Below are 27,063 nucleotides of genomic sequence, written 5' to 3' on the forward strand. Positions count from 1 at the left end.
ATCAGCAACATCAAGTTGGCGATCGCGAACAAGGAAAATAAACCTCCCGGCGAGATTCCCAACGCGAGGAGGTCAGGTTTCTCATTGCGAGGGGGTCGCGTATGCTCGCGACCGCTCGCGATGAGAAACTACCAGTTCGCGTTGAGAAAGCTGCCGCTCGAGTAAAAATCTCCTCGAGCAGCAGAAAACTACAGCTCGCACTGTGCAAGATGCCATTTTCAATGATTGCACAGTGCCGGTTGCTTGTCCGCACTGTGCAATCATTGAAAACAACATCTTGCACAGTGCGAACATGTTACTACGCAGTTCGCGAAGTGCTACGCGAAGCTCGCGTAGTGCGAACTGCACTTTGCGTAGCTTCGCGAAGTGCCACTTCGCGAACTACGCCCACCCTTAATTTTTATCTTAAATCTGCTGGGTCTTGGCCGTGCAGGACCACAGGAAGAGAGTCCATTTCTTAGCAGGCAAAGTAACAGCAAAATCCCATTGGCTAAGGCAAGTAATAGTGGCAAGCCACCGAAGATGCTGGAAAAAATAGAATGGATCAATGCTGGAATCACAACAAATATAGTTTGGGAAGAGGTCACAAGGCCAGAGCTCAACTTGTTGAAGTCTGCCTTCAAGGTCGGAATAGAAGGCCAAATCGAGTTATCGAGCCTCCCGAGTGGGGGTGGGAAAAGCATATTTTTACAGCAAACCACACGCTGTGAAACCGTTACAATGTAAGGGATGCCGGCTAGCATGCTGCAGCATTCTTCATTATTTAAAAGCAAATAACTACCGTTTGCAAGCAGAGTGAAAGTGGGTGTAATAGCTGGCACGGGTATACCTTTTAAATTACATGCAAGATTCGGGGCTGTAAGGTTACAGGCGCCATGCAACTGGATGTTCTTACAAACAAGGGAATGACCTATCGTGGTATCACATGATTCCCTGGCCAGATGTTGTAGCTTGACATTGTCCACTGAAATGTATCTGTTGTCTTTTTGACCAGGAAGCGGTAGTAAAATGACTGTATGAGTACCCTTCACTCCAAGCACTGGAACAGGTGCACGATAAGATGGGCCAAACTCTTTCTTGTTCTCCACCTTCTCTCGGACCAGGTCTCCGATTTTGGGTAGGCAGCCGACTACCGGAATCTGCAGCGCAGCATCAGTGGGTGAGGGTAAATGTTCCTTTGCAAGACTGTCACGGGTCTCTTGTAGTTTCTGTAATACAGCAGAATGTTTATCTACGTCAAAGGATGCGGCTGATGCCGCCATGTCTAGACCATCAAGGTCTGGCACAAACATTTTCAATGCTGAAGATCATTTCGTATGGGGTCCGCCCACCCAGAGATCTTCTAGGGAGATTATTTAGTGCACCCTGTACGCTATACAAATGGGTAAACCAGTTCCTGCCAGTCCCTATGACCCTAGCTGTCGAGGATTGCTTTAAGTCACGGCTCATTCTCTCCACAACCAAATTGCACTCAGGCCTGTATGGAGACGAAAATTTGACCTGCACCCCCAAAGACCTCCTGGTATCCTTGTACTCCTTGGAGGCGAACTCTGGACCCTGGTCTGAAAGGAAGGTGCCACATGCAAAAATTCCCACAAAGACACACAAATCCCTGACAACAGTTCGGGTGTCAGCACTGCGTTGTGGCCAAACCAATAGAAAGCATGTGCATGAATCGACTGCAACTAAGATAAATTTATAAGCAGTATCTGAAGAAAACGGACCGCAGTGATCTAAATAAACACAATCGAAAGGTTTATTAGAAATGCATAGCTGTGTTTGTGGTGGGCGCGTTGACGGCTTAATCTGCTGACAAATGTCACATAAAAGTGCGTAATTACGGGTTTGTTTATATAAGCCACACCACCATTAATGCTGCTGCAAGATAGAAACAGTCACAGATACCCCAGCATGCGCCAAAGCCATGCCTTCGTGTGCAGCTGTTATCAGTGAAGGTCTGCTGTCTGCGTTGGGAATCCACCTGTCACCAACGTTGTTAATTCTCATGTATGGAACATTATTTGGGACTTAAATGATAAGGGAAACCCTGCGGGTAAATATCACCCCTCTCTGATGCCAAAATGTAATTATCAATCTTATTCATGGATCTTGTAACTGCTGCTACTGAACACATGGCTACTGCTGATTTGGCAGCTTCATCTGCCAAACTGTTGCCAGCTGTGTGCACTCCTACACGCTGATGACCAAGAGTATGAATTACTTGTGTGAGAGGCTGACGGTCTTTAAGATCTATGACTCAAACTCAAAGCATTTTATGTTTAATTGCGCTGCCTTTAGAATCATGATAGTCATTTTTAGTCCAAAAGAATAAGTTGTCATTGAAAGACTGAACACTGTAATATGAACCGCTTACAATTAAAGTAGTCACATATGGATCTGCAAACTTCAGAGCTAGTACCAAAGCACGCAGCTCCGCTAATTGGGCTGTACAGTCTCCTAGTGCCTGTGTATGAACAACATTGGACTTGAACTCACCGTTCACTATGGTACCGACCACTATAGCACAGGCCGCCGAGTAAGAATGCTTCGACCCGGTTGCCGGCTGCGCTGAACCGTCTGTGTAAATTATACATTGGTACTACTCAAGGGGGCGCATTGACAGAGGAGGAGGATGAACAAATTCATACTGCAAGAACTTCTGTGTACGCAATGACGAGTCAAAAATAAATGTGATATCTGGAGAGGTCAACGATGTGGCCCATTGTATTCAACGGGGATGCAAAGCCTTAGAGTTCGGTACACTCGCTTTTGTCACTGCTTTCAGAGTGGGACATGGTGTTACAACCAAAATCTGTTTTCCTTGTGCCAGTGCGCATTCCTTTAGGATCACCATCTGGACAGCTGTCAAAACTTTTTGAATAGAGGAAAACCGCCATTCTGTTGAAGTGTACAAATGTGATTTGTAAGCAATTGGTACTGTGTCACCTTCATTAAACGTCAAGTAAGTGAAACCCACATGGCCTGGGCCGATTCATATCACCAGGTTACTATGTTTACCACGAGTCAACAAGAATTTTAATTCAATAAGATCAGACTGCAAAGATTGCAGTATAGAAGAGTGTTCTGGAAGCCAGCAGGCTTTTGAAAAAGTAGGTTGTATCAAAGCATACAAAGGCTTGATATGCTGGGCATAATTGGGAATGTAAGTTCGACAAAATTCAAAAAACCCAGCAAAGACTGTACTTTTTTCAGTGTAGTTGGAGGGGTGCAAACGTGTGCATTTTTCCAAGAAGTGAGGCGCCAAGCCTCTTCCTTCATTGTTGAGCTTATAGCCCAAAAACAACACTGTGTACTCTGCAATGTGTGATTTTGCAAAGTTAAATTTGTATCCATGGTCAGCAAACAAAACTATGATGCGATCCACATGACAAAGATGCGGCCATAACTCGTCGTCTGTTAGAGAGATATCATCAACGTACGAGTATGCGTCTTCGTCTATGCTGTCTAAAAAAGAGACAATACGGGCGGCGAAAACACCAGGGTTATTTTTGTAGCCCATTGCAAAACGCGTACTTTTTTGTTTTTTCGCCCGCTGGGAAGGCGGTCCATTGACTGCTTTCAGGTGATAGATTGTGTGTGAAAAAGCCGTTGGAAATGTCTAGTGTAGTTTTATATTTTTTATGAACCAGACTATCGACTAACGCAGAACTATGGGTATTCTGCACCGCACAAGTCCGACAATGTGAGTTTAAATGTCGGTAATCCAATACTAAGCGGTACTGCTCATCGGGTTTTGCTACTGTAAATAGAGGATTATTCATCGGTGACACACATGACTCAATTACTCCTTGATACTCTAGTTGATCCAGAATATTTGCAATGGGAGCTTTTGCCTCCCGCCGGAAGGGATATTGGGGTTGTGGCTGTGGCATAGACCGTAATAGTATCTCATGCGGGGGGAATCTTTATCCCAGCACACCTGCGTACGGTACAGAGCCGGTGCAAGCACCAAAGCCCACTCTTCTGCAAAATCCTTTGTTTGCTCCTTGGAGACGTTATGTGAAAAACTGGGGAGTATAACCTCCTCACCCCGGGGAGTGGCTAGAACAAAAGGCGGCGGCCAATCTTTCTCCGCCAATGGTATGTCATACGAAGAAGTTAGATTTTCCCAAAAAATCCCTTTTATTACACGTTGCATGTCACCTTCAAGTAGAAGAACTATATCATATAATCTGTCAGGGGGAGCCACTCAGGTGTCAGCCGTTTCAACTGTGATGAATGTTTCAGTTGCTGTCGCCTCCAGAAATGGACGCAGTGCTTGCCGCACTATTGTAACCTCCGCTGCGCTGTCTAGCAGCATTACTGCGCATGTTAGGTTCCGGAACTGGGTTCTCACCGTCTGTGGCATATCTCACTGTTAAAGCAGCACTTTCCTTTTCTAAAAAGAGGCAGTCGCGGACGAGAAAAATTGTCTTGTTTCCCTTTGCATTCAGTCTGGTGAGGCTGCTCACAACCTTGCGGGGCACCTCGATCTCTGCCGCGATCCTGGCGTAGCCCTCTACCGGCTTGTGAGCCTGATGTTGCCTGTGAAGAATGAGGAGAACGCTGATCAGGAACCTGAAACCTGTCAGGAGACCTAATTCTCGCACGGTTGCGCAAATCATAAGTGCGCTCAGAAGGTTTGGGAACTGGTGATGCCGCACGCGACCCTTGCGTTTGTTGTTGCTTCCCCTGTTTCTTATTTTTCCAATCGTCTTTAGCAGACTGAGCCGTCTATGTTTGCTGTGGAGCTGGTATTCTAGCGAAAGGCTTAACACCCAAACTATTGCGCCCAATTGTCCTATAAGCTTCTGCAATAATTTTTGGTAATTCGCGGGGTTTTTCCTCATCCCGGACAAAGCGCAAAGCATTAGACACTTGAAAGTTAACAGCATCTCCCTTGACATTAGCAGGGATCAGATCAGCAACTACGTCAAACGCTTCAACCAACCTCATCCCCAACCTAACAGCCGCCTCCAGTCCGTGTTTATCCTGAACACGCTTAATCACGGAGGGGAGCACAGTCATTGATGGTGTGCCAAAACATTTCGCATACACCGCCGCGAACATGTTACCCCAATGTTCTCAGTTACATTGGCTATTAAGTCTTTCTGCAAACTAATAGTAATAATCCTGTGTTTCTCCACAGGAGTTGTATTTGGAAATACTGCTTCCAGCTGGTCAAATTTCTCTGCAAGCCAGTAAGGTAAAGCTTCCTTATTCTGGGGGCGCTTGCACATAACCAAATTAACCATAACAGGACTAATAGTTAGTCCCACTGGTCCAGCTGGTTGTGCAGCAACCCCTGGTGCTCCCACCTGTAGATTGCTTGAGACGTATTGTACTAGAGCCCTGTGCACCTCGATCAAGGAGGTGTGTAAAATGCACAACTCGTCTACAGCGACTACTAGATAACGTGGATGTGGTGAGTACCCGGCCAAGTTGCCCCTGGAATCGATAAAGGGCCTAACCGGAACGGGGTCACGGTGTGGGGTAGGGTGCCATTAAACCAAATACAGTGTTACCATGCTGAAATCGGAACCTCAAGAGTCGTATACGGCCGATAAGCTACAGGTGTTGCAGTGGGAGTTTATGTATGGAACAAGTTATCATCTCCATCCACTGCCGGAAAGATCACCCAAGAATAAAACACCTCAAAGTGGTAACTTGGATTAGCCCCTACCACAAAAATGAGTGAGATACCCGCGTCGGGCACTCCAAAAGTAGTCAAATGACGACAGAGTGCCCCGTGGCTAAGTGCCGCAATATCTACCTCAGCCATATCGAGTAGAAAAGAAGAACAACTTATAGCGTGTTAGCGCAATAGGGTAGTAATTCAAAAGAACCATAAAACCATTTAATGTATCAAGCTTGAAATGAAACCTATAAAAATGTCAATATTGGTAGGTTATGCCGTCACAGCGGCTTACCGGAAAACAGAAGCGAGGGTATCATGGACAAGCACAAGTATTACTAAAGTGCCTCATCAACAAGAACCAGACCAAATGTTAGGTGCACCATGTTGCAGGGATTCTGCACATATACAGAACTATGAACAGGAAACCAGGACCTCAGTGTGTAGTGGTGTACCAAAATACCCACCTCGGTGCCCAGAGCCCCAATCCGACTAGCTATAGTGTCTCATTCATTATCTGTGCTACAGCGAAGCTGCCAATGATTAGACATCCATCCCTCTCAGGATACGTGGGAACAAGAACACTCTTTCGTTCAAACTCTCGTACTTGTCCACAACATGAGTAAATAGAGCCAGAGAATAGTTTAAAATGTTTATTTTAACTAACGTGCTCTATAATGCAGTACACTAGCCAATACTAGCAGCAATATGCATAAGATCAAACAAATCAGCATTGTTACAATTCCATATAGAACAAAAGTGGAAATCATATTATAATGATGGTGGAAACAGGACTATAGCACCTTGTCACCCTCCCCGCACTAGAAGCTAGTTTATTATAATTATAGAAGACCTCCAGGCTTTGTCAGGGGGACCCCATACCTCCTAGTTGAGATGCAGGAATTTACATCACCGGACGAGCACAGCTCTTCTATCCTTGAAAGCGTTTCTCCAAGTGTCTTAACACGCATGCAAGGCAATATTAAAAGCACCAGATTTCCAGGTTTGCAACTGTGTTCTATGTTATGGCTAGGGACGTGAGAGTGACCAAAGCAAATCAACAGAGCTAATTGTTTTTCGACCTTGAACACGCTGTAAGGACGAGGAGCAGAGTGTTCAACTAAATATGTGAAATGCAGACAGTTCTCATGTGAAAGCGAGCAAGCAAAGTGTTTACGAGAACTGTGGCATGTAGTAACGTGAGCAAAAGCGGCAAAATGGCGGTCAAGCATATACTAACTTATGCTAACTTAGCAATGTCCGCAGGTGTGTCCATATCCTCACTACAATATATCATTTTTATTGTAAATTATTTTAGAATAATTGTAAGCTTTCAGTAGTATTTTTTATTAACAACAAATATATTTATTCATTCCAAAATAATTAACATTGCACATATCACGTAGCTGTCAGTGTACATACATTTTTATGGATGGCTATAATTTTTTTTAAACATGTTGCAGACTCACTTTTGACAAACAAATACTTTTTTTACATTAAATTTTCACCGTAGATTTAAAAAAAAAAAATTCAATGAATATATAATTTTTTTTTAAATTAAATTCATATGTATGTCTTTTTTATTTTCATGTTCCCCATTGTTTTTCTAGTTCATTTTAATTTTCAGTCTTTCTTTATCATTGTGGATAAGAGTTTATGGTCACCATATCCCGTTGCTCCTCTGTGTTTCTTTTACATTTTTTTTCCCCAAGGATTTAGTGATGGAGGAGGCATTTAGAGTTACTTAGGATAGTCTTTGTTAGTGAATGTTATTTTAGTATGCTGTTTGCTAGTGTTGTATGTTTAAGTTAGTTTAGGGTAGTGCAGTAGCCGTCACCATAAAATGTAATAGTTATATGTATTTGATATGTGGTTACTTTTATATTGTTTTTAATGTTTTTCTACTGTTTCCCCACCATGCACAGTCTTGTCATCAAAGATTCCATTTCAGATGTTGCAGTGATATTATCAATGATGTCATAGGACATGTCATGCTACTATTAATTTCAGGGCCTTTTGTTTTGAAAACGGAAGGGGGTGTGCACGGCCCTCATCTCCGAGTCTCAACTGGCAATGGGGACCCCATCCCCTGGGTGCATTCTATTTTAATAAAGGGGAGGAGGGTTCATGACCACACTTCCTAATAGCCACTATTGACACCATCCCTCTTGACCATTTTAGTTTTAAAAAGGGGAGGGAGCCACTATTAGCCCTGGGGACGCCATCCCTCTGGGCCCCAAAAAATATTATTAGGGGAGGGGTGAGCACCGCACTGGTCCCAAGCCCAAATGGACCCAGGACTTCAAACCTCAGGGTCAAATACATTACATTAACATTAGGGGAGGGAGCGCATGGCCCACTTCCCAGCCCAAATTGAAACTGGGACCTGATTCCCTAGGGTTACACTTTAAATATTGGACAGGGGTTGTTGTCTCCTCGCTGAGCCTTAAGGGGCCAAATACTTTAACATTAGGGGAGTGAGCACATGGCCCCCCTCTACGAGCTCAAAAATTGCCTGGGAACCCCATACTCTGGGGCTAATTATCAACTGTAGGGGAGAGGGGCGTGTGGCCCCACTCAAGCCTTAGGAGGCCCCAGGGACCCCATCCCCTGGAGCCAAACACTTTACCATTAGGGGAGCAGATGCATGTTCCCTCTTCCTAAGCTGTAATGGGCCACAGGCACCCACTCACTGGGGCCATATTTTGATTATATGGCAGAGGGCATGTGCCCCCCCCCCCTCCCTACACTTAGGAGGCCCCAGGGACCCCATTCCCCAGAGACAAATACTTTAACATTAGAGGAGGGGGGCGTGTGGCCCCCTCCTCAAGCCAAAATGTGCCCCCATTCCCCAGGGGCCATATTTTCATTAAAGGAGAGGGGGCGTATCATACTCCTCTGCGAGTCTTAAAAGGCAATGGGAAATCCCATCCCCCAGGGACTAATAGCCTTACTATTGGAGGGCACATTGGCACCCCTCCTCAAGCCCAAATTACATTAATCTATTATTGTTTTCAGTGAATTTGTTTTTTGCTTTTTTAGTGTTAAGTAATATTTTATTACCATACATAAAGCCAACCCCTTGCCACAGCATGGGGTGGTCCTTGCAGGCAAGCAACTTCATGCCACACACAGCATTCTGGCATGCGCAGCATGCAATTGGTGTCATATGTCCTGCCAACACTCAGGCAGACTTTTTTTCTCGAAGAGTCAAAAAAACATATTATAAAATGGGATCCTATTGGCTTTCTCAAGGAGTAAGTATATCAATATATATATATATATATATATATATAGCAGATCTATTATCATTAGATTTTTAATAAAAAAACATGTCTGTGAATCTTTTTTTAACATAGATTTTAACATTGCATTTTGGGGGATGAGAAATGTTAAAAGAAAGACTCAGAGACATATAGTTGTTTTTTTTTAAAGTAAAGCCAACATGTCTATGTGTCTTTCTTTTAACATTTTTCAGCCCACAAAATGCAATCATAGAAACAACCACAAGAGGGTTTTGCATCCCAGCTGAAGAACATAGAGCTCTAGCTAGGAGTGCTTTAAAAAAAATAAGGTAAGTTCTCCTTGTGTCATGGATTTAATGACCCAGGAGACATCCTGTTTTTCTATGTTGCTGGGGGGCTGCTACACTCCTTGCAGCTTCCCACAACATTATAAAATTCTTGGTGGTACCCCTTCCTTTTGAAGTGACAACACTAAACTAAAGAAAATAAAAGTATCCCTTCTCAGGCATTATGGGGCACTCCTTCACGAAGTATTCAATAATACATGAGTGACTCCTCATGCTCATTTAATATTTATTTTTTGTTTATATTATTTTTTGGTGTCCCTGTGCCCACCCGGGACACGCACGTTTTATTTCATTTTGGGACTGCAGGGGCAGCCCCAGTGTCCCCACGGAACCATCAGCTTCCGAGCCAGCACACATCATGTGTGCCGACAGGAGCCGACTTAGTTTATTAAGTTAGTGTCCAACTGGGCACCCCAAATGGTAGTCTGTTGGGGCTGCGGGGGTGCCCCGGTGCCAACACAGAGGGGCCCCTTTGAATCTGCGGAGGGAGCCCCAAAGCCCCTGTGGCTCAAGCCTGCTCCCCAGTCAGCATCATAGTGGGTGCTGGTAAGAGCCAACACCTTCCCATTGCATTGGCTGGGCAGGAGCTGATTTTTATGCTGCTCCCACCAGGTGGGAGCAAAGTTGAGTTCCTTGGTCAAGAGAGTGCAGGTAGGGTATGCACACACAGTCCCAGGCAGGAAACCACAGTGTCCAAGGGATAGGCTCCTTGTAACACTGGGAAATATCATGCCCTGGGGAATGGGGTTCCAAAGCACAGGGAGGGGGTATGCGTCCTCCTTCCCCCTTTTTAAGAAAAGTGGCTCTTGGGATAAGGTCCCCGGGGCCCAAAGGTGGCTTTGAGAGAGGGCTGCATGCCTCCTTCCCTTTTCTGAATAATTCACCCCAGGGTATGGGGTCCTGGCCCAATAGAGGCACTGGTAAGAAGGCCACTCACCCTCCCACCCCATAGATGGATATTCTTCCCTAGGGAATGGAGTCCTCGTGGCCCAAAAATGGTTCACGAAAGGGGGCCTCCCCTCACACACCCACCTTCCCATATATTTATGTATATTGACCCCTGGACCCTGGTATTAATAATTTTAAAAATGCTGGCTATCCTTTTTTTTAATGTCCTGCAGGAGTCCAGTCGGATCATGGAAATATAAAATATTGTTAAGAAAAACCTTTTTGCCCTGGTGGGGTACCTCTGGGACCCACCCCCTGCCAAAAGGCTTAGGGTGCAGGGTATTCCTACCCTGCCCCCTTATAAAAAAACTTTCTGGAAAGGGGACTTAGGGCCTGAATTAGATCTTGGCAGACAGTTTACTACGTCTCAACAGTGACGGATATTTCATCCACCGAAATATAAATCGCATTATATCCTATGGGATTTATGTTTCGGCAGACGGTATATCCATCACCTTTGTGATGGAGTAACCAGTCCACCGAGAGCTAAATCAGGCCCTGAGACTCTGAGTCTTGTACTGGCTCCACAACATTGTCTTCCATATTGAGGTCAGCTAATCAGAGTGCTCTCTCCCACAGGAGCCCAAGGAAAGAAAGCTTGGTGTATTAATGGACTAGTTTCAAAGGCCCATGAAATGAGCACACTGAAGTTACTCCGTCTAAGTAGTACATAGCCTATTCAGTGATGTTTTTTCTGTATTCTGCTCTAATTACTGTGTTTTCTCATGACAACTGTTGGACCAAAAGAAAGGAGAATGCATAGTTAAAAATTGTTTGAATGGAATATTTATAAATGAAAAGATGTAATTTAACTCACTATGGTCCTCTGTACAACTGGCCTTTTAATTTCAAGGGGTCAGCAACAGGGGAAACACTGCAGATCTCTTAACTTTCAACTGGAAATATTGCCGCCTGCATGTGAATGTCTGGCCCAAAATGAGGAATTACTGGGGAGTTACCAGAACTCTGGGTATTATTAATTTTAAGTTGGGGGAAATCCAGCCCATTTACCAGGCCACTGATGATCAGGGCCTATGGGTAACCTGCTGTGCAAATCCTATAATGACAGTAAAGGTAGCTTATTTCAATGAAGGTACCTTTAGCAGAAACTTGTGGGCAACCTGCAAATTATGACATCGTCTTAGCAGTGCAAGCTACAGTGTTCTCTGGTCCTAAAGTCATCCTTATACTCACAGCCCCCAGGACTGTAGATGCACAGCAGTGGCACTTTGGGTAATGACACTATTCTTCTTGGGGATGTAAGGAATCAGCTTTCCTTGCAATGAGAAATTCTCATGGAGGAAGAGCTTCAAGGGGGAGTAGAAGCCAGTCACTCAACTTTATGGGTTGGATGGTTCCTCTGCATCGCTTGAGTTTCCATGTTTAGTTAAGACAATAAATAAAGCTAGAACTTTAAAGTGCTAATGCTTCAAGAGTCCTGGGTTGGGCGAGGGAACCTTTCGGTGCCTGTCAGGGGTCATCCTGCATCCTTTAGTGTGCTAAAGTCCTAACTTTACTACTCCTAAACTGAGATAAATCCTAACTTAAAGACTTTCAGTATTCACAGAAGGCATTTAGGAGTCCTAAAGTTAGGAGTCCTAACTTTACTACTCCTAAACTGAGAAAAATCCTAACTTTAAGACTTTCGGTATTCACAGAAGGCATTTAGAGTCCTAAAGGTAGGACTCCTAACTTCTGTGAATACCGAAATGAGTAAGTGCCTTCTGTGAATACCAAATTGAGTAAGTGCCTTCTGTGAATACTAAAATGGTAGTAAGTTTAGGATTTTGTCTTAAGTTAGTTCTGTGAATCGGGCCCAAAGTTCTTGTCTAATTTAGTGCTCTAGAGTTAGGGCCTTAAAATGAGTTTGGCGGACCGACTGTCCGAAGACCGTGGCTGTCGGGAGACCTTAGCTCCAGTGGTCTATAGACCGCTGTATTACGAGATTACCACAGTGACCGCGGTGTGGCTGAGGAGATTTTTTGCAGCATTGGTCATTATTTTACCTCATATAATCAATGCCTGTGTGTGCATTTCGACTGCATATGTGTTGAATGCACATATATGCATGATACATGTACAACAATATTATCTACCCCTTGCCGGAGTTGGGCCCACATGTGGGCAGTCCAGGCAATGGGTATATGGTACAAAGAGGACTCAACTATACATTGCCGCAAACAGGGTCGTATTCTTTGGGCTGAAGATGCTGCTGTAGAGAAGGACCAGAAGAAAAGGAAGCAAGTGGAACTCTTCCTGGATGAACAAGAAAGGGGTGAGTATGCACCCCAAATCCTTAGATTCCGCTGACTTGAAGCTGGAGGTCAGACTGCTGAGGTCAGCTTGTGGAAAAGTCAACTTGTAATACAGACGGCAGTGAAAGTCCCCTGTACCGCCCTATGGCAGCTGACTTTGCTGGGCCATAAACCCTGCGGTTGGCGGTCTGCTGACTATCTCAGTGGTTCAGCCGCGGTCTTTGCAGAGCCTAACCGCACAACTTGTAATACGGCACTCGAACCACCGAGCTTGCGGGGGTCAGCCCGTGGGTATCGCAGTCCATGGACCGCCGAACTCGTAATAAGGCTCATAGACACAAACCTAGGAGATAGCCACTAGAGGAGACATTACTCCTATCAGGGAAAATTAGTTCTAAAATCCGGTTTGGAGCAATTCATATTTTGCCAGAGCACACATAAATTAACTGTTGGTGATTCATTGCTGGAGTTGTAAACTTGAGCTTTTACAACACTAGAAAGTTTTAAAAATATAAACTGTTATAGAACTCATCTAGAACAAAACCTGCAGATGCATGCAGTACCATGTTATTCATCTGATCAAAAGACTGCTGGTGCTTGAATTTTCACGGTACACATGCTGTAGACTTACTGTAGCAAGTTTTTCATTTGATATTTTTCTCCTCTCTCTGAAAAACATTATTGGTAATGGTTTGTGTAGCTTGCATTCTCGGGTGCAGGCAACAAGAGATAACCAAGTCTGATCATGATAGGTGTAGCAATCATATTTCTTCAGGATCTGGATGTGACATGCTGTGGAATATAAAATGCACGTAATAGGTGCAGATGGGGTCTGGGAGAACATAGAACAGGGCATTAACACAATCCAGATGTGGGTGTATCAAGGCTTAAACAGCAGTTCTCAATTCGCTTTCTGGAAAAAAACGTTTTTTTTTCTTGAAAAGAGACAGCTGCCACCAAATGTAATATCGTTGTAAAAAATAATGTGTTAGAAAGTATCTTTGCATAGAATATTGTTTGTAATTGTTATTTTATATGTATTTTATTTTAGTGGGATTGATTGTATGAATTTTGTGTTGTTTAGGTCTCGCCTTGCTATCGCGTAAGCGATCGCAAAGCGAGACTATAGGGGCTTTTAAAACTGCTCCCAAAAAGCGGATTGCATTGCTAGCACGCGCACAATCACGCGCTTGGTGCCGCCATGCACTCCGCCTTTTGGGAGCACTTCAAAGGGTCCGCTCCCCCTCCCCCAAGCGTGCGCGCGCGCCACGCTCCGCCGGGCTTGGTAAAGAGGAAGGCGTGGGTGTAAAGAACTGAAGTTGGTGGCCCCATTAAAGATAAGCTGCCCTCCCATGTTTTACGGCTCCGTGTGGCTTTCTACGAGACAGAGGTGCGGCCATGCCCTCGCCCCTGGCAACAGTTTCCCAAACGATGTCATTAAAATGCCACGGTCAGCAAACGCCATAAACGCGCGCTTTATGTGGCGTGAGTTTGCCTTTCACAGAATGCACCGATGCCACCTGGGGTGTGAACGGCGCCGAGGTGTTTGAGGGACGGTTCTCACCGTCTAGTCTCTCGGGCGGGTCCCTGCCCACCTCTGGGGGGAAGCGTCGTCCAGTGCACCCCGCGCTTTTACCTGGCGTGCCCAGTGGGGTTAGGGGTACGTCGTTTTCTGACGTGCAGGGTGGGATTGCCGGGCCGGCACGTTCTTTACGTGTGGTGGGCTACCGGCACGTCGTTTACCTACGGTGAGGTTACCGGCAGCGACGGTGTGGTTACCGGCACGTCATTTACCTCGGGTGAGTTACCCGGCAGTCGTTTACCAATTGTGCCTGGTGGTGTTACCAGCACGTCGTTCGTTTACCTGGTGTGAGGTTATCGGCTCGTCCTTCTGAAGTGCCATGCGGTGTTACCGGCACCTCGTTCAGTGACGTGCGGTGCAGTGTGCAGGTACCGGCAAGTTCTTTACATGTGGTGGGTTACAGGTACCCCGCTTACCTGGGCTGCCTGGTGGGGTTACTGGCATGTCGTTTAATGAAGTGCCGGCTGGGGTTACCGGCGAGTTCTTTACACGTGGTGGGTTACGGGCACGATGTTTACCTGGGGTGCCTGGTGGGGTTACTGGCACGTCTTTTACCCGGTGTTACGGGCACTCGAAACCTGACGTGTCTGGTGGGATTATCGTGAGGTGGGGAAAAGTAGCAGGAGAAAAGGGACGCCCTTTTTGTAATTTTACCAATATCTACGTTTCCCACTAAAAACTAAACCTTAACACAATCACATAATTGTCTCGAGCAAATACATGAAAACGGAATAATAAAGGCGGTTCTTAAACAGAACTCGTGTTGATTATGGTCTAGTTCAATGTGTACAAAACTAAGTTATTCGTGTAAAGGGTCAAACTTTCGACAAAAAATGGGCAAAAAAAAGTCAACCGCAGAGGTGGTGCAGTGAATACTCTCACGTATATTACGTAATATTTATCCTAAATTAAAATGTTGTTGTGTAATGACAGTTTTATAATCCAACCTGCAATTTTGAATAGAAAACAGCTCAACAATATGTGCAACACGGGACACTTTAGTTATCGACATTCACTATAGCACGACTCGCCGTATAAACGCAATTACGAATCAAAGAGGCGATCGGAGATGCGTCGAGGCTCATTTGAGTGAAACTGGGGGCGGGAGGAATTTAGTGCCAGTTGATGTGTGCAAACATGCGCACCGAGGCACGCAATGTGCGTTTGGCATAGCAGTGACGCAATTGGAACGCTAGTGAATGTTTTTCCCGCCAACGCTTGACCTCCTAAAGTGGTTGTCTATCTCGATAGACATCGGAGATTCCGTGTAATAATGCTGAAAGGTGAAACGCCGCGTCCTAGTTTTGAACCTGAGGCATGCTACACACATGTTCTTTTTTAGGTCTCGACCTTGCTATCGCGTAAGCGATCGCAAAGCGAGACTATAGAGAGCGGGTTTCAAAAGTGCTTCCAAAAAGCGGATTGCATGGCTAGCACGCGCACAATCATGCGCATCGTGCTGCCATGCAATCCGCCTTTTGGGAGCACTTCAAAGGGTCCACTCCCCCGCCCCCAAGCGCGCGCGCGCCTAGCTCCACCGGGCTTGTCTGTTTTTTGTTTTTTTTTAACTTTAAGCGCGAGGCGCGCGTGCGGCCAATGCTTGTTCACCTCGTTAAGATGGCTGCTGTATTCCTGCGGTCGCCGTGAACGTTCACGTGACTTCCCTTCAGGTCTTTAGTGGAGCCCGCCAGTGTTAAGGGTTCCAAGAAGTTCCGTTACCTCCATATCTACTAGGAAAGCATGTCCTCAAACCTTCGGTGTACCGCCAGGTTAGTGAGTTCTTAGAACTCGGGTTATTGTCCGTTGTTTCCATTATTTTTTCACGATGGTACTCAGCGTACCGCTTTTGTTATTGCAGGTGGTCCGACATATTTTCACAGTACACCTTCATATTTTCTTTGTCACAGGTATGAGCATTTTCTTTTCACTAGTGTTCACTTTCGGTTTTTCACACATACTCGCCGAGTGTGTATTTCTAACTCAGTGTATTCTGGGTTTCAGAAACTCGGGACTAGTTGCTGCTCCGCAGGATATAAATATCCTTGTGTCTTTTTAAGTAAGTCCCTTGCTGGCTTGAGATCCTCTTCACTCGTTTCCAGCACCAAGATTATTGCTTGTGGGTGTTCTTCCTGCTGGGTGTCGCTCTCCACATACTCACATACAATTTTCCGCCACCATGTGAACTTCAGGAGTGTTTAGATGTGTGTTCATATTCAACCACTTTGTTTGCTTCTCAGTTCGTAGTTGTCATATTTCTTCCATCCGTTGTCCATGCTCATTTGCGTACAGGGTGTATACTGCTTGTTGTCATGTATTCCACGTGGAATAGGTCTCACATTATTAAAGTTTGAGCTATTGGTGTTGCATTATTTAGCAATGAAAATAGCTCAAACTTTAATAATGCGAGACCTATTGCATTGCAAATGCTTGTTTTATTAGTATGTTTCATGAAATAAGTTATTAAATTGTGAAATTTTTATTTTTGGTTTTATCAAAACAAATGTATACAATATTGTTTTTTAGTAGTGGGACATTGAGGTTTTAGGAGTTAAGGATTTTTAAACATTTTAATTTTAATTTAATGGTAATTTCTTTTATATTCAAATTAATCTTGAAAAATATTTAATTATTACATTTGGTTAAAAGTAATTATTTAAAGTATTGGTAATTGTGTATATTAAATTATTTAATCAACAAAAATCAAATCAGATCTCTTGACTGGGGGAGAATGTCTGCATTGTCAGCTTTCCGTCCATCATTTGTTTGTTGTAACGCTTTTCGCCCTAAGTGGGATGGGTATTCCCAGACGTGGGACCCATGCTCACTACGCCACTGGAGTCAAGCTATCCTGGCTGATGACGGCTGATAGCCAGAAACCGGTCCTAGGATGCTAGATTCCTGTCCAGGGAAGACATGGCTTGGCAGTTCGGGCTGGACTGTTCCCATGAGGCACAGGGTCAAGACTGATTTGCATATGGCCATGTCTAAACTGGGGTGGCGTAGTGAGCAAAAGAACGATGGATTTAACCCAGATCTCTTGACTGGGGGAGAATGTCTGCATTGTCAGCATTCCGTCCATCATTTGTTTGTTGTAACGCTTTTCGCCCTAAGTAGGATGGGTATTCCCAGACGTGGGACCCGTGCTCACTACGCCACTGGAGTCAAGCTATCCTGGCTGATGACGGCTGATAGCCAGAAACCGGTCCTAGGATGCTAGATTCCTGTCCAGGGAAGACATGGCTTGGCAGTTCGGGCTGGACTGTTCCCATGAGGCACAGGGTCAAGACTGATTTGCATATGGCCATGTCTAAACTGGGGTGGCGTAGTGGGCAAAAGAACGATGGATTTAACCCAGATCTCTTGACTGGGGGAGAATGTCTGCATTGTCAGCATTCAGTCCATCATTTGTTTGTTGTAACGCTTTTCGCCCTAAGTGGGATGGGTATTCCCAGACGTGGGACCCGTGCTCACTACGCCACTGGAGTCAAGCTATCCTGGCTGATGACGGCTGATAGCCAGAAACCGGTCCTAGGATGCTAGATTCCTGTCCAGGGAAGACATGGCTTGGCAGTTCGGGCTGGACTGTTCCCATGAGGCACAGGGTCAAGACTGATTTGCATATGGCCATGTCTAAACTGGGGTGGCGTAGTGGGCAAAAGAACGATGGATTTAACCCAGATCTCTTGACTGGGGAAGAATGTCTGCATTGTCAGCATTCCGTCCATCATTTGTTTGTTGTAACGCTTTTCGCCCGAATTGGGATGGGTATTCCCAGACGTGGGACCCGTGCTCACTACGCCACTGGAGTCAAGCTATCCTGGCTGATGACGGCTGATAGCCAGAAACCGGTCCTAGGATGCTAGATTCCTGTCCAGGGAAGACATGGCTTGGCAGTTCGGGCTGGACTGTTCCCATGAGGCACAGGGTCAAGACTGATTTGCATATGGCCATGTCTAAACTGGGGTGGCGTAGTGGGCAAAAGAATGATGGATTTAACCCAGATCTCTTGACTGGGGGAGAATGTCTGCATTGTCAGCATTCCGTCCATCATTTGTTTGTTGTAACGCTTTTCACCCTAAGTGGGATGGGTATTCCCAGACGTGGGACCCGTGCTCACTACGCCACTGGAGTCAAGCTATCCTGGCTGATGACGGCTGATAGCCATAAACCGGTCCTAGGATGCTAGATTCCTGTCCAGGGAAGACATGGCTTGGCAGTTCGGGCTGGACCGGTACCATGAGGCACAGGGTCAAGACTGATTTGCATATGGCCATGTCTAAACTGGGGTGGCGTAGTGGGCAAAAGAACGATGGATTTAACTCAGATCTCTTGACTGGGGGAGAATGTCTGCATTGTCAGCATTCCGTCCATCATTTGTTTGTTGTAACGCTTTTCGCCCTAAGTGGGATGGGTATTCCCAGACGTGGGACCCGTGCTCACTACGCCACTGGAGTCAAGCTATCCTGGCTGATGACGGCTGATAGCCAGAAACCGGTCCTAGGATGCTAGATTCCTGTCCAGGGAAGACATGGCTTGGCAGTTCGGGCTGGACTGTTCCCATGAGGCACAGGGTCAAGACTGATTTGCATATGGCCATGTCTAAACTGGGGTGGCGTAGTGGGCAAAAGAACGATGGATTTAACCCAGATCTCTTGACTGGGGGAGAATGTCTGCATTGTCAGCATTCCGTCCATCATTTGTTTGTTGTAACACTTTTCGCCCTAAGTGGGATGGGTATTCCCAGACGTGGGACCCATGCTCACTACGCCACTGGAGTCAAGCTATCATGGCTGATGACGGCTGATAGCCAGAAACCGGTCCTAGGATGCTAGATTCCTGTCCAGGGAAGACATGGCTTGGCAGTTCGGGCTGGACCGTTCCCATGAGGCACAGGGTCAAGACTGATTTGCATATGGCCATGTCTAAACTGGGGTGGCGTAGTGGGCAAAAGAACGATGGATTGAACTCAGATCTCTTGACTGGGGGAGAATGTCTGCATTGCCAGCATTCCGTCCATCATTTGTTTGTTATAACACCATTCTGGTCCGCAGCTCTGACCGCCGCCCCATCGGGATCTCTGATCCTGGCAGAGGCCGTGGTCTTGCATCTCACAGAAGTGGGTATGACCGTCAGCATTGTAATGCGGCAGTCAGACCGAAGGGATGTTGGCAGCTGGCCCACCATTGACGACAGTCAGTGACTCGACTGCCCAACGTCCAAATCAGGCCCTTAATGCAGATTGTTGGAGTTGTCTCCATATGCTTTCATTGAAATGGTAGTAACAACCTTGTATGGCTGCTGTGTGTGGGCACATTTTTAAAATGGTTTGGATCATGGCTTATTTAAATCCATTTTTGTTTTTTGTAAGTAGTAGTTTTTTATTTGATGTTTATTGTGGTTTAAGAGTTCGGAGTAAGTGCTACTTTCTTTATTTGGGTGTAGGGCACAAGCAAAATGTATATTTGTATGCGACTTACCTGTATAGTGTTTATCTGAGTGATTGCTTTGGGGCTCATTTTAAAGGTCATATCCATTATCAACGTTTGACAATGGCTTAGTTTTGGTAAATTATCTGCTGTAGAAAATATAAGAATATGTTTGTCATCGTTTAGTTAAATAAACAATGTAAATTATATCACAGGAAGGGTTCCTCATTATGTGTCATTTTTTAAGTATTTCAATTTTTGTGCTATCTTCTTGAGGCAGAACGTGTATCACTGGCGGCTTTTTTAGTTCTTGCAATTAAGCGTTTTAAGGAGGGTGTAGTTGGTAGTTGGCCTTATATGTGCTCTGTGACTTTAGGGACCATGGGGCATATGTATCAAACGATTTTTTAATCGCAAACGCTGCGATTCGTAAAATAACAGCGTTTGCGATTAAAAAATCGGTAATCAGGATGTATGAGCCAAATCCCATCGCAAAATTAAGGAATTGCTAATTTAGCGATTTCTTAATTTTGCGTAAGCATGTAAGAAATCGCAAATTGCGATTTCTTAAATGATATGTAAAAAGCACCCAAGTTGTGCGAATTATCCTTAAGAAATCGCAAATTACCACCAACTTCCAGTTGGTGGTAATTTGCGATTTCCTTTCAAAATGCACTTTTTTGATTTTTACGAAGTGCCACGTGGCGCTCATACATGCCCTTAGGGCATGTATGTGCGCCATATGCACACACATGCTCATTTCAGGGGTGAATCAGGGTGTCATCATGACACCTTTGCACCTTTGAAATTATTCTCAAATTGCGATTAGCAAATTGCGATTCGCTATTTGAGAATTACTTCCCATTCATTCCTATGGGTCTCCTGGCCCATAGAAATGAATGAGCAGGTATTCCTTAATTGCAATTTCGCAATTTGCTAATCGCAATTAAGGAATTTTAAGAAATCGCAAAAAATGTGCAATTTTTTAAATACATCCCGTTTTGCAATTCTCTAATAGCGATTCTTTAAAAATCGCTATTTGAAAATCGCAAATGGTGATGTTGATACATATGCCCCCATATCTTTTAGGATTTTTGTTATGGGCTCTTGGAAGTAAGTGCTTGCCTTTCAGGAAATATTTTCCTTAATTCAATTTCTTTCACATCTATGGGGTGGTTGTGTTCCCTCACATCTCCTGATGCTTGAGCCGGGAGACGGAGGCTGATTGTTTGTGTGTGGAGCGCTGGAGACGTTCCTACTCGGTTCCTTTTAAAACGGTAGCGTTTACCTTTTTTTTTACTTCTCACTGTGTCCTTTCATTTATGCTGGGGTTTTTTAAAAAAAATATAAAGAATCTTTTATTGTATCTTAAAATCAGGACGTTTTTAAATCTGTGCCAACTTAACATAACTCTTTAATAGCGGTAGATCACCTGCTTCTTCATGCGGCCGCCATCTTGGGAGTAGCGTGGGGAGCAGTCTAGTGTCTGACTCCCACACGCTATAATTGGGGTAATGGGGCGAGAGCGCATTGTCACATCTCCTGAGGCTTGAGCCGGGAGACGGAGGCTGATTGTTTGTGTGTGGAGCGCTGGAGACGTTCCTACTCGGTTCCTTTTAAAACGGTAGCATTTACTTGTTTTTTAACTTCTCACTGTGTCTTTTCATTTATGCTGGGGTTTTTAAAAAAAATATAAAGAATCTTTTATTGTATCTTAAAATCAGGACGTTTTTAAATCTGTGCCAACTCAACATAACTCTTTAAGAGCGGCAGATCACCTGCTTCTTCGTGCAGCCGCCATCGTGGGAGTAGCGTGGGGAGCAGTCTAGCGTCTGACTCCCACACGCTATTATTGGGGTAATGGCGCGAGTGCGTAGCGGGCGCGCGCAGGGGGCGCACCAGTGGCGCCCCGAAGGCGTGCCAGAGGCAAGCTCGTCTGCGCCTGTCCACGGCCGGCCGGGGCTAGGGGCCATGAAATGAAATGAAATGAAAAGAGGCATTTGTAGAGCGCATGGCTACCCTAGGGCCTCCCAGCGCTGAGAACCAGACGAACAGAAAGCTGACGGCTTATGCAGAGGGGAAAAGATACGTCTTCAGGAGTCGCCGGAAGGGCAGGTATTCTTCCTCCATACGAATGGAATGTGGGAGGATATTCCATGTCTTAGATGCGACGTAAGAGAAACAGCGACCTCCACATCTAGACCTGAAAATTCTTGGTACCGCAGCCAGGCGTTTATTTCCAGAGCGAAGATGCCTTCTGGGATGGTATGGAGAGACTATCCTTTGAAGGATAGGAGGGCCATTCTCGGCCAAGATCTTATGCGTGATACATAGGGCCTTGAATTTGATCCTTTCTGAGATAGGGAGCCAATGCAGTTGTCTAATTGCTCTTTGCGCTGATTCTCTCCGCGGGATTTGCAGGAGAATTCTTGCCGCACAGTTCTGGACCTTCTGCAGTATGCCTGTTGTGGACTGGGGAGCTCCTAAGTATAAGGCATTGGCATAGTCCAGACGTGACATAATTAATGCTTGAAGGAGGAGTTTTTTTGCGTGAAACGGGAGAAAAGGAAGGATCTTTCTAGCTGTCTTCAGTATGCCAAAGCAGCACCCCGCAACCTTGTTGGCCTGTGTTCTCATGTCTAGTTTTACATCCAACCAAACCCCTGCTCGTTCCACCACTCATATAAGGAGGTACAGCTCTAATTTTTTAAACAAACTAAGAAGAAAGGCCTCAACCCTATGCCTCCCCACATGCAACCCCGCAGAACAAGGGTCATTCTGCCAACACTGCAGATTTCAACCTTTCCTCGACCCCACAGTTAAAATCACTCAACGGAGCATGTACCTCCTGAACTGTAGATCGCTCCCTAAACATACCACAGAGATATCCCTGCTTTTAGATGAACTAAACCCAGATGCCATCTTCTTGACAGAAACTTGGCTCCACTCCGAATCAGAACCTGATATCATCCAGGCCCTAACCAAAGAATACCAAATCTTACGTGCAGACCGCCCTATTGGAAGAGGGGGTGGCTTAGCAATTATCTACAAAGACTGCTACAGCTGCCGCAGCTTTTCAAATCCATTACCCAACTGCGAAAGCCTCGCTTTCTCTCTTGACTTTTCCCCCACTAGTACCTTCTCTGGACACTTGTATACCGTCCACCGGGGACCATGGGACAATTTCTCAATGCCTTGTCTTCCTCGGTAGCCAATCTTGTGTGTAGCTCAGCAAATTACACACTCCTAGGGGATTTCAATATCCACTTTGATGACACCACTGACCACAATGCCTCAGATTTAACTATTAGTCTTGCTGCTTTACAACTTCAGCAACTAGTAATGAAACCCACTCACGCTAAGGGTCCCCTCCTGGATCCTATTTTTAGTAATTGCACAGATTTACTGGTGGGAAACCCCTCCCCTCTGCCATGGATGGACCATGTCCTGATTCCCATCTTTTGGGCCACTGCACATACCCTTCCTTCCTCCACTATAGTTATTCGGAAGGAACGTAATTGGTCGAAACTTTCCCAGGCTGAATGGGCAGTGACCCTCGAAGCGTCTAGGCCATTTTTCAACCCTGACCCTACCCTAGCCAACGAAAACTATAATAGATGGATTTCAAACTCTTTGGATTCTGTACTCCCCATAAAATGCATTAAGCCTAAGCGCGGCACTAAGACGGCCCCCTGGTATTCCCAAGACTTGCGAGAAAGCAAACGTCAATGTAAAAAATTGGAGAGGAAATGGCGTCTGGACTACTCACTTCCCAGAAAAATCGCATATAGAGCCGCGATAAAATCTTATAAAAACGAAATTATAATCTCGCAAGCGGCCTTCTATGAAAACAAGATCAATGCAGCGACCTCCAAGCCTAGGGAAATCTATCAAATTGCAAAGACCCTTTCAAAACTTCCAGAAAAAAAACCCTAATCCCCTTAATGCGCAATCCCGCTGCAATGATCTTGTAGAGTTCTTTTATAATAAAATCCAAACTATTTACACCTCCTTTCCTCTTACCCAGATCCCCACATCGGCCGTTAAACCTACTGAGACAGAGCCTCATTCCCCAGCAACACTTGATAACCTTCCCTTTCTTGATTGTTCCATGCTACAGTCCATCATGCTTCAGGTTAAATCTGGCTCTCCTAACGACCCAGCACCCCCGCGCTCTCTGCTTTCAGTCACCACATATATTCTACCCACTATTCTTGATCTACTCAATGCCTCCCTAGCTACCGCGACAGTCCCGCTCCTCTGGAAACGGGCTATGGTTAAAGCACTCCTAAAAAAAAAAAACCTGGATCGAAATAACCCTGGGAACTACCCTCCAATTTCCTTATTACCTTGGCTCAGCAAGATTATAGAGAAACATGTCAATAAGACATTGACAGAGTTTCTTGAGACCAATCACTTGCTTGGCCCCTCCCAGACAGGATTTCGACCCATGCATGGAATTGAGACCGCCCTTGTCGCCGTGACAGAGGAGGCAAGGAGGATCATGGATCAGGGAGGCACTGCAGCCATTTTCCTCCTGGACCTAAGTGCCGCCTTTGACACTGTAAATCATAGCATCCTACTGCAAAGACTCACCAACCTAGGAATCTCAACAAAAGTTCTCAGATGGCTTGAATCCTTCCTGTCTGACCGTTCCTTCCAGGTCTTCGAGGGCGACGTCACCTCTCCCAACAAACCGCTCGGATGTGGTGTGCGGCAGGGCTCTTCCCTGAGCCCCACGCTTTTAACTTTATATGAGCCCCCTTGCTGAGATCGTCCGCCCCTTCGGGATAAAAATTGTTACCTATGCGGACGATACTCAGTTAGTGGTAGCCCTAAATCAACCCCACACCCGGGCGAACAACAACTTGAGGGATTGTTTAGAAGTGGTGACCTCATGGATGACATCCTCTTGTCTCAAACTAAATGGAGACAAGACAGAGCTGATGCTCCTAGGTAACTCCTCTAACAACATCCTCAATTCCCTCTGGCCAGTGTGTCTCGGACCAACCCCCACTCCCAAGGACTCAATCAAGAGCCTGGGCATTTGGCTGGACAAATCTTTTGACTTTAACTACCAGGCAGCCAAACTTTCAGCAACCTGCGTCGGCATACTTAGGCTCATCCGGAAAATTCTTCCTCTACTACCCTTTAAAGCTAGACAAATTATGATCCAGGGTCTCGTTTTGTCTCGTCTGGACTTTGGGAATGCCCTCTACTTAGGGGCCCCCCAGGCTACTCTAAATAAGCTCCAGGTCATCCAGAATTGTGCAGCACGAACTCTCCTTCAGATCCCTCGCCGCCTCTCTGTTAAGTCTGAATTAAGGAAGCTTCACTGGCTCCCAATCAGGGAAAGAATATCATTCAAGAGTCTATGTATTGCTCATCGAGCCTTTTAGAAAACGGGCGCCACTATTAACCACTCCCTGATTTCTCCCTATTTACCCAACAGACAACTTAGATCAGCCTCCTTGTTTCTGGCCAGAGGGCCCAAGATTAAGAGAGCCAGATCCGGGGGCCGGTCGTTCTCCTACAACTCGGCTAAACTCTGGAACTCTCTTCCCCTATATCTACGTTCAGAGTTCAACCATCTACCCTTTAGAAAAAAGCTAAAAACCCTGCTGTTTAACAAATCAGACTAGGCTCCCTCTCCGCCCCTCCACATTCGACTGTCTATAGCGCTAGGACACCTCAGGGCAGCTATCGCCGCTATCGCGCTCAACAAATGTTCTTTCCATTCCATTCCATTCACATTAATTATAGCATCATCTTTTGTTGTGTCATAGCATACATTAGAGTAATGTTTTGTACTTTTCCAATTTATACTTCCCATGTATGTACTTTCTTGGTTTTAGGTGTAGCCATTGTGAATTAATATTTGCTTTCCTTTCTCTGATGTTAAATATCTTGCTCTTTCTGTCAAAAATTGTAATTGTATAAATATTTAATATTTTAACATGTTTAATACGTTTCTTATTTATATATAAAATCCACATATCGTTTTCTTATTTATACTTAAATGTATATTGTTCCTACATGTTTCACAATCTTTTTATTGGTTTACCATTTGGGGTGTTGTAATGTGGAGCAGATGGTTTCTTTTCTGCTTGGAGAAAAAAACATTAGTTTACTTTTTGATGTTAGTTTGTTGGTAGTTAGTAGGGGTTGAGATTGTTAATTCTTTTCTGTTTTAAGGTGAATTTCTGTTTTATAATAATTTACTTTCACTTATTTTTGTTATGTCTTTCCCCAAGTTTGTGACCGGTGTTGTTTTTTGACTTAACACTTTCTTTTCTTTTTTTTTTTTAAACATTTTTATTGTTTTTTACATTAAGTAGTACTGATTACTGGAACCCGAAATTGAAATAATGTACAAAATACACAGTTGTGCCAATCACCTATACAACTCCATTCTAAGTTTGCATTGTTCATATCTCACACATGCCCTCCCTTTTTATACACACAGTAGTGACAGGTCTCCCAAGAATAACCCCGATTATATCCATTAGTCGCTCAGGTCCGGGTCTGACTCTTCAGGCGGTGGGGCACATATATTCCCTCTAAAGACTTAACACTTTCTTGATGTTGTAGTAATTTATTTTAGTCAGTACATGTAAAGCGATAGAAGTAGTAGAGTATTTTGTTAGTGATTTCTTGATTTTAATTAAAAGTATGTTGTAGTTTAAATATAAGCAAGGTAGTTGTCAATATAGTTGTTGCAAGGTAGTTGTCTATACATACATACTTCTGTTTTCAGGTTCCGGTCAGAGAATCTGACATTGTTTCCTCTACTTGCAGCTTTTGTAGTTTTTGAACTACCCAACCTGGGGTCATGCAGGCTCATTTTCTTTTTTTGGATTGGGCCCATGGCAAACTTGCTGCCCTACTCTCATATCGAGCCTGAATTTCAGAGACCTCTGATTTTTTTCTTCCTCTCTCCCTAGCACCGGTGCTGATTTTAGCTGCTGTGCACCAGGTACACACTTTAGCGCCATAGTGCTAGGGTGCGTGCCTGAGTCTAGCATACATTTTGTACTGGAAGGGTAACCTTCCTGTACAAAACTCTATGCCTAGACAAGTTTAAAACCTTTTCCTACTTTGTATGTGTTTTGCACAGTGCAGCATGCATGCAAAGTAGGAAAATAAAGGAGAAATAAAAAAATAAAAAATAAACAACTAATGTTAGTAGATAGGGTTAAGCATCAAAAACATGGGTGGTTGCATGGGAGCTCCCATGTACCATTCTCATAATGCCCCTTTAACGCAAAATAATGCTAAGCAGCATTTTGCGCTGCTTTGCGTTACTTTTCCCTACAAACCAGTGCTAATAATAATTAGCATTGGATTGTTAATACCAAAATCGGTTTAGAGTCGGGTTAGCGTTACAAAAGTAATGCGAACCTGATGCTAAACCTTTGTGAATCTGGGCCCAAGTGAGTGAAAGGCAACTGCAGCAGGAGTTTAGGAAGTGCAGTGTAGATCAGGAATCCTGCTCTAGTATCCAGTCTGTCATGGGACTCATGGCTGTAATGTAACCAGGAGGCGATTGTCTGGCAGGGCTGCAAAACATCCTTTGTACCATGCTTGTTTCCACCCGTAACAAGTGCTCCCTACTCTTCTGCCAA

This window comes from Triturus cristatus, chromosome 2_1 (assembly GCF_964204655.1).
Source record: "Triturus cristatus chromosome 2_1, aTriCri1.1, whole genome shotgun sequence".
In the NCBI taxonomy this organism is placed as follows: domain Eukaryota; kingdom Metazoa; phylum Chordata; class Amphibia; order Caudata; family Salamandridae; genus Triturus; species Triturus cristatus.